The sequence below is a fragment of the Diceros bicornis genome, chromosome 30 (genome assembly GCF_020826845.1).
Source record: "Diceros bicornis minor isolate mBicDic1 chromosome 30, mDicBic1.mat.cur, whole genome shotgun sequence".
NCBI classification, from domain to species: domain Eukaryota; kingdom Metazoa; phylum Chordata; class Mammalia; order Perissodactyla; family Rhinocerotidae; genus Diceros; species Diceros bicornis.
The window spans coordinates 15,448,630-15,457,487 of NC_080769.1; the positions used below are offsets into that span (position 1 = coordinate 15,448,630).

Consider the following 8,858-nt stretch of genomic DNA (forward strand, 5'->3'; position numbering starts at 1 on the left):
GTAACAATAAAGACCAGTCACAATACCATCTTTCGAGCACTCAACAGCCACATGCAGCTATGCACTGGACAGCACAGATATAGAACATTCCACCACTGCAGAATGTTCTAGTGCATTGGTGCTCATCTAGAGCAGGACTTGGCAAACTATAGCCTGTGGATCAGAAACCACATCCACCCCCAAACCTGTAAGTCTGCTTCACACACAGCTGGAGGCCCTCATTGACCATCGGGCCCAGTGGCTCTCAGTGCAGACATAAGGAAACAAAAGTCCGTAGAGGGGAGGTGACTAGCTTGAGGTCACTGAGCTGTCTAGGAGAAGGTGAGGGCCTCCCATACTACACTGGTGTCCTTTTCTCTCTCTCAATGGTGGGTAAAGACTGGGGGACTATGCCACCTCCTGCCAGCCTGAGCAAGTTCAGTGTTCTCTCAGCCCCAGGCCTCCAGAGTCCCTAGAAAGGCCTCACTTTCTTCCCCAATGACCAGGGAGCCTTACCATCCCCAAGGACATTCTTCCCGTCCAGGGTCAAGTTCTGCAGCTGGGTACTATTCTGGTCAGCCGCAGGAATTCCTCATAGATGGCAACTCTATCCAGTCTCTGTGCCAAGGCGGCTGGGTACACAGTGAGTCCACTGCAGTGTGGTTACCATGGGAGACCGACCTGGAAGGACACAAGGGATGAACAAGGGTGTCTGGAATTCTACCCTGATTCTAGATTCCCTGCTTCTGGGTCCTGTCCAAGAGAACTTTCTGCAATAATGTCAACATTTGCCTGCACTACCAAATACACTCATTATTAGCCCCATGTTGTTATCAAGCACTTAAAATGTGGCTAGTGTGTGTGAGTGAGGAACTGAATTTCTCATGTAATTTCATTTAAAGCTTGGTGACCTAGAACAAACACAAGGGAGAGTGGGTGAGAAGATGGAGGTCTCCTGGAGATGCAGGGGGCCACTGGAGCCAGTGAAAGATCACAGACCTTGGGGCAAGGGAGACCTGACTTCAACTCCTGGCTCTGCCCCTAACTCACTGTGTGACCTTAGGCACAATAATCCCCTTTCTGAGCTTCAGTTTACCCATGTGAGAAATGGGGAAGGCAGCTAGGACATCACCTCTGGACACTGAGAGAACCCAGGCACGCAGGGAAAGTGAAGGGTTGAAACAATCACGTAACAGATGTAAGTCAGACGGAGGAATGACGGTGCCCTCAGGGCAAGGAGAGACGGGACAGGGGAGAACCCACCTGGTCCTGGGTGTCCCTCAGCAGGGCGGTGTATTCCGAGGATGTGGGCTCCGGGTTGCTGAGGTTCCAGCTGATGATGTGGAAATGTAGCTGGTGCTCTCTCTGGATGGATAAACTCTGTGCTGCAGAGCCTGGAGCCACCGAGAGGAAGAGCAGACAGGTGGAGACTCTCCGTTCCCAGCACACAGGCATGGTGGCCCACGGGGTCAGGATGGTAGGTGCAGACAGCGTCCACACTGCTGGCTTCCCCATCCTTTTCAGGCCTGGGGAGAGAGGGACGTGGGGACTCTAGAGAGAGGTCCTGAAACCTCTGGGGTGGGGGTCAGAACAGGAAGGAGGAAATGGGAGGACAGGGGCGAGACAGAGAGGGGTGGTGGCAAAAGTGGTCATTAGGGGCAACTAATCAGGGGAGGGTCTCACCTGAGGGAGATCAGTCTGCAACTCAAGGAGAAGAGGCCCAGGCTGCTCTTCTTGAACAAGGATCCAGCTGGGGAGGAAGGAGGAGGAGGATGAGCAGGAGGGACAGGGATTGGGGGAGGGGCTGGGTGGGATTTAACCCACCAGGAGCTGCTGGGACCAGGGTCTCCCCAGGCTCTGCAGGACCCTCTCAGTGGAGTTGAACGTGGCTGAGCCGTTGCTCCTGTCTGATGAATACTTGAGGGTGGAGATGGGGAAGGTGACTGTGAGGGACTTCAGGTTGTGCCCCAAAGCTGTAAGACGAGAGGGAGAGCGATGGCCATCACTGAGAGCTGGCCTGAGACCACACCAGAGTCCTGCACTCATTATCATCTGTCGTCTTCTCTCCCAGGGGCACCACCACCCACCCGTGTGGTCACCCAGGTCAGAACCAGCACATCTGCTCAGCTCCTCCTCCCTCCCAGTAACACCAATTCCACTTGCACACTGGTCCTCACATACACTCCCTCTCTCCATGCCTGTCCCAGCTTAGGTGTTAACTTCCTTTACCCGGACCAACACCCCAGCAGGCTCACTGGATGCTCTGTCTAAAGGATGTTCTACATGCACCACTAGAAGAATCTTTCTGAAATGAATACCTCACTAGGGCCACCACTGCTCTAGTACCACCCATGGCTCCCTATGGCCTTCAGTGTTAGTTCAACCTTCTTGACCTGGCACTCAAGGCTCTACTCAATCTGGCTCCTGCTGACCTTTCAGTCTCATTTTATCCATGTACTGCGGGTTAAACTCCATGCTTCACGCAACCCAAATTCGTTTCAATTCTCCCCATAGGGCATGTTGTTTCTGGCTGGAGCCTTTGATCATGGAATCCTCTCTGCCAGGAAAACCCTTCATCCTCTAGTTGCCAGGGTCCCTCCTACTTATTCTCAAAGACTCCATTCTGGTGAAACTTTCTCTAGCAAGCTCTTCCCCTCCAAATCATGCCAGGCGCCTCTCCCCGAAACATCCCACATTGTACTATAATGGTGTGTTAATTTCACAAGACTAGGGGCTCTCTGAGGGCTGGCCTGAGACTGAACCGTCGGTATAATCTTTGTGATCAGCATGATTGCCCTAAAACCAGAATTTCACACCCTGGCTTCCCAGCTCCTGGATCACAACCGGCTGGTGGAGGAGTGGGGCCGGAGAGCTTCTCTTGGGAAGGAAAAGGGGCCCCCAGACACCTGTGGTGGCTTCTGGTGGCACAGGTGATGATGAAGTATGCAGGGACGTGGTGTCTGGCTCGGGAGCTGTGGCGAGGGCTGTCTCAGGGAGGCACAGAGTGGGAGGAGCCCCCAGGCTCACCCGGGCTCCAGCAGTGGCTGTCCCAGGACCACCATTCACAGGTGAAGCATACATGAGAGTGAGGGGACGGGTGACTGTGTGAGTAGAGGGATGAGCAAGCCTGTGGATGAGAGCAGCCCAAGAGAGAGAGATAGGTGAACAAGAGAGACTGAACTCGGAGGAGAGGCAGATGGACGGGCAGAAAACTGGACAGACGGATGGGATACCTGGAAAAGGAGGACCAAGGGCGGGGCTTCAGGAGAATTAAAGTGAAAACCACGTGGGGTCAGAATGTGGTGGAGAACACGTCTGTGTCTAAGGCTTTCTCACCCTGGGCTGGGACTCTCCACCAGAACCCGGGAGGGAGAGAAGGGATGAATTAGGGCCCTTCCAGGTGCTTCCTTCACCAAGGACAGCGGATGAAGGAGAACAAGTGCTCCCCAACCCCAAATGCGGACGGGACCCAGGACATCAGGGCCAGGAATACTCACTGGTGGTAGTCGGGGCTGCGGCTCCATAGGTGTAATCTGTGGAGAGAAGGCGAGAGGAGCTGAGCAAGAGCTGGGGTGAACATAAAGGATTAAGGGAGAGGGGGGATGTAGGGAGCTTTGTGGGGAAAGCAGAGGGATAGAGGGGAGGGGTGTTCAGGGTGGAGGCAACGAGATGGAAGGTGGCTGGACCCAGTGATCACACAGTGATGAGAAGACTGATCCCAGACCAGAAGCATAGAGAGATGGATCATAGCTCACTTTAGAGCAATGGAGGCAACACAGAACTCTGACTGGGAGAGACAGTGTGGCTGTAGCACAGCCCCTCACCACTGACGTAGAGGCTGTCCCCGTCCAGGGTGAGGGGAGCCCAGGTGGGCGACGCCCTGGGTCTAATGGCTCAGCTCCCTGTAGAGTCGCTCTCCGTCCAGCCTGGGACCAGCGGGGGTCAGAGTGGAAGGTGCAGATGATGTCCACCCCAGTGGCTGCCCCACCCTTCTCAAGCCTGGGGGAGGGAGAACCTGGGGACATGGAATACTGAGCAGGGGTCCTTCTGGGTGTGGAAAGCGAGAGAGGGGAAGGGAAGAGGCTGAGGGAGAGGCTGAAGGGGCTGCTCTGATGTCTGGAGAGGCTCTCCTCGGTGTCTCCCATGTGAGACAACCCCCTCACAAGTAAGGCCTGACTTCCTTTAGGATGTGGAGGGGGGCCTGTGAGTGACAAAGAGGGGTGAACACACAGACCTGAGTCAGGGGGCGCCTGCAGGTCTGCACGGACAGCAGCGAGGAGAACAGTCTCTGCCCTGTGCCATCTGACACATGCGGCAAGAAAGTACCGTTACGTTCTCTCGGTTCTACACTCCAAGGTCTTTTCTTTCTACTTCTTTCCTGCTCCACAGCCATCACCCAGGCCTAGGGAACAGTCACCTTATTCCTCATCTTATTCCCAGCACCTCCCATCTCGCCTCTTAAGTCTACATTCTTAACCATGAAGTCCATCTGAACCCACGTGCTTAGACCAAACGCTAATCACATCCTCCTTCTACTCGCATCTCTCCAGAGTCTTCCCACTGGTCTTAGAACAGAGTCCCAAGTCACCCCTGATCTGGTCCTGCCTGTCCCCCCTCGCCGGTGTGGCTCACACCCCTCCCCCTGTGTTGACTCAGCTCAGCCATCCCTCTTCTCAGTTCATGGACACACCAGGCTCTCTGCTTCAGGGGTGTCCTCATGCAGGTCCCTCTGCCTGAAACGCTCTCTTGAACACACTCCCACACCCTCACTCCAGTCTAACCCTCCAACTAGCTAAATCCAGTCCCATCTCTAGCTCTCAAGCTAAATATCAGTCCTTCTCAAGAGGGCTTCCCTGTCCCCTCAGGTTGAGTCCCCTTGTGCCAAACTCCCACATCACTCTCATCATTAACTGTCTAAAATCCAAATTCCCAAATACAATATAAATTCCACGGAGGTGGGACAAGGTCTCTCTGGTTCTCCAGGTCCCCATGTATGTGGCCCAGGGCCTGGCTCATCAGATGAGGAACCATCCCGGTTTGTCTAGGACTGCCCTGGTTTGAACACTAAACGTCCTGTGTCCTGGAAAACCCCTCTGTCCTGAGTAAACAAGGATGGTGGGTCACCATAAATTATAAACTCAAAGACTATCTATTGCATGACAAGCACACATTCCCCTCAAGAACATCACAGGAAAGCTAGAATGAAAAAGGCACACACACACATACACACACAATTAGTAGAGGCCAACAACTAAATACAAAATTACTTAACAAGATTCTCTGCAACGTGAATCACCAGACCGTTATTTCAGAAAAGTTTCAAGAAACAAAGTTAATTCCCTTTAGAAGACAAAGTGGTGAGGACAGTCTTTTTAGAGACTAGTGCCCTGCCCTGCAATCTACAGTGTTGCTTAGTACTCCTCCCAATGATTTGAAATGGCATAAAGAAAAAAATGCTCAAAATAAATCTGGCTACTGGCAAATTCAATGTTAAATTTGTTATTAATACAAAGAAGTTCCAATCATCTTTTTCCCTGAATGCTCCTATATTTCAAATTTTTGTGGAGGATTTATAGGACTTTAGAAGTCAAGTTGAATGGGTCTAAGGAATGTTGCTGAGTATCCCTGCTAATATTTAATGGGATGTCTTCTAATACTACATACACACGCAAAACATTTCTGTATTTACATTATATATAAATCCTGACTTTTGAGTATTATGCAATGCAAGTAAATCTATATTTTCTACTATAATACACATTTGCAGTTATTTACACTTGTTTTATGTGTTCTTATTTGCATATAACTGTACTTACTGAAATATTTACCACACACAGCTTACCGTCTTTCCCTTGAATATAATCCATCAAACATCAATAATTTTTCTCAAGATACCCTCACTCTCAGTGTCCATGTGGTGACAACCTGAGCCCAGGAAAGCCCACTGGCAGGTCTTCTGCACAGCGGAGGCTGCCGGAACCTGTTGGTACCAGGTCCACAGGGTACTCACCTGGTCACACAGAAATCCATGGATCAGCGAGGACAGGTGGACCCTGAGCCTGGTTTCACCTCAAACTTGAGCTCCACGGATGTTTTCGTGTCTGAGGGGGGGAAAAAAAAGCGCAAACAAGCTTTTGAGGCCTTTTATAGGGTGTTGGATGGAAAGTTCACCCCATTCACTTTTCTTTTTTGTATTTACTGATTTAACTGTAACTGTTGGCTGTGACTGAATTTTCCCGATTCCTATGCAGTCACCTGCTCCCCAAGATGGGAGGAAGCAGCTTTGTGCTGTGTGCACTTGAGTCACTCAACTCACTTGGCTGGACAGAGACTTTTTGGTGACTCTGGGCCCTTTAAACAAGCTTGTCATTTAGGGACCCTGTAAGTGGCTCGATGACTTGTAAACAATTCCCACACTTCATTCAAGGCTCGGGAGATTTTCAGGCCGTGGAGCAGGTTTCCCAACCTCGGCACCACTGACATTTGGGGCCGGATGATTCTCTGTCGGGCCGTCCTGGCCCCTGGAGGACGCTGAGCAGCATCCCTGCCTCCCCCTCTAGATGCCAGGAGCGCCCCCATTAGTAACAACCGAAACACCGCCTCCAGACGCGGATAAGCCACCTGCGGACAAAATCACACGGTGACGGTGACGGCGACTCTGAGGAGGGGCCGGCGGCGCCCGGAGCCGGGAGGAACAGCAGCCTCGGGCGCCCTGAGCGAACAGCCCGGGGAAACGGGGCTCCGGGGGGACGGAGGGACGCCGGGCCGTGACGGGGCTGCCCGCGGCCCAGGCCCCTCCCTGGACCGCGACCGGAGCCGGGACCGCCCGCCGCTTACCGCGCGTCGCCCCTTCGGCCGAAGGTCCACGGGAATGCGGTCCGCGCCGAGAAGACTGGACACACCGCGCAGACCTCCCGCTCCATCCACGGCGCCGCCCGCGCTTCCGCTTCCGGTCTCGGGCGGGCGTTCGGGGAGGACGCAGGTTCGGGGAGGACGAAACTTTGGGGGCTCTGGGTTGAGGCGGCGGGGTGGGGGGGGGGCGGGGCGGGGCAGGGCGGGGCCGCGCACCCCAGCCTCGGGGGAGGTGTCTAGTTTCTAGAGTTAATGTGAGGCCGGGCCGCGGGCTGGGTCAGCACCAGGGACAGGGAGCAGGTCTAGGGGCGGGGCTGTGGGTGGAAATCAGTTCTAGGGGCGGGGCTGTGGGCGGGGACAAGGGTGCGGGCGGGGCAAGGGGCGGGACCAGGCTGTGGGCGGAGCCAGGCCCGAGCCTTGTGCGGAGACCAGTTCCAGGGGCGGGAAGAGGCGGGGGTGGGGCTGGAATAAGTCTGGCCGACTTCACAGTGGGAGGAAATCAGCTCCAGGGGCGGGGCTGGAGGCAGGGCTTTCCGTGGACCCCATACTGTACAGGTAGCTGGATGTTGAACAGCTTTTCTTCATTCATTTCCTCACGTTTATACAGCCTCATAGAATGATGTGCCCATATTTAGAATTATAAATTTTTTGTGCGTGTTTGCTGTTCTTAATTTCATTAAAAAATTGGGTCATATATTCACATTTCTCTACAACTTACTGTCCCAAGACAGTAGATAAGGACATAACGCTATTTTAATTTTAATTTAAAAATCTGGGGGGAGGGAGGCCACTACGTCGTAGATGCACGTATAGGAAAACTTCAAAGAGTGGTGCAAAGTCAGTAAAATATTCTCACTCTATCACTGTCTCCCAGTCCTTTTGCACAGAGATAAACATCCTTTTCTCCTCTATCCTTCCAGACATACTGTGTATATGTGGGCCTGTGTATATGTTCAAGCCCAAGAGTGAGGTCCCCAAGCAAAACCTGAAGCCCATGAATTGTCTCATGCGTCAGAAGTTACTGAAAAGAGATTTAAATTTCTGGTGGAAGGAGATGAACTAGTGATGAATCCATAGGAAGACAACAAAGAAATAAGGGAATTTTACCATTTAAAAGGTCAAAGGAAAAAGTGAGAAAGAAAATGTGTTCATAATATCTGATGTAGCACATCTCTGGATAAGATTCGTATGCTATAAAATGGTAAACACTTATGTCATAAAACAGTAGACATTGAATTTTGATTTATCCTAATTCATTAAATAGTTATATTGGGCAAGGGGAATTATGTTTTTAATGTATGTAAGAACTCTTCATGCTGATTTTTTCAGAGAAGAAAGAAACTATAAATAGTCAAAAGATGAAAAATGAAAAAGTGTATGAGTAGCTAATATAGAAATACAGATTTTCAACCAGAAAATTAAAAAAGTTGTTTTTGGAACCAGAGTCAAGAGTGGGGAAGGTAGCTTTTCATTATAAGGCTTGAAGTATTATTTGAGAGATGTGCGTATAGACACACACACACGCACACACACGGGAGCCTGAATTTGTATTCCAAAGGGATCCTCTAACTCTACAAATAATTTGTTACAAGGATTCACTTTACAACAGTAGAACATATTTTGAAAACTACAGACTTCAAGCCAAAAAAAAAGCTCTCATCATCCCGGTGAAAAATGAATGGGGCATCACTTTCCAACCGACATGGTGATAAGCATTTTACACACATTACTCTTGAGTATTTTCACAGCAACCCATAGGAAGATGGTATTATCTATCTCCATTTTGCAGATGAGGAAATTGGTGACAGCATATTGCTAAAATTTTCATATAAGTTCTCAATAGATATTGTTTTATGTTAAAATTGTTTATTGAATTTTCTTTTCATTAATAAAACGATATATGCCATTCTTACAAATAAGCAAAGGGCGTGTAAAAACAATTTAGCAAAACGACAGTTTCCTTTTGATATAATTAAATAGAACAATCACTTTATTATTTTTCTGCTCTCTGCCTCACATCTAGGAAG

At 50.7% G+C, this 8,858-nt stretch overlaps 2 long non-coding RNA genes across 2 annotated transcripts; both read right to left on the reverse strand.

Moving 5' to 3' along the window:
* Positions 1-1,435: 1,435 nt before the first annotated feature.
* LOC131394637 (uncharacterized) lies at positions 1,436-2,962 on the reverse strand. Its single transcript, XR_009216201.1, has 3 exons — positions 2,886-2,962; positions 1,804-1,952; positions 1,436-1,505 (listed from the first exon to the last, which is right to left on the reverse strand). It is a non-coding gene; the product is annotated as an uncharacterized LOC131394637 (long non-coding RNA).
* Positions 2,963-4,316: 1,354 nt separating this feature from the next.
* LOC131394638 (uncharacterized) lies at positions 4,317-6,915 on the reverse strand. Its single transcript, XR_009216202.1, has 3 exons — positions 6,817-6,915; positions 5,990-6,080; positions 4,317-4,381 (listed from the first exon to the last, which is right to left on the reverse strand). It is a non-coding gene; the product is annotated as an uncharacterized LOC131394638 (long non-coding RNA).
* Positions 6,916-8,858: the final 1,943 nt, after the last annotated feature.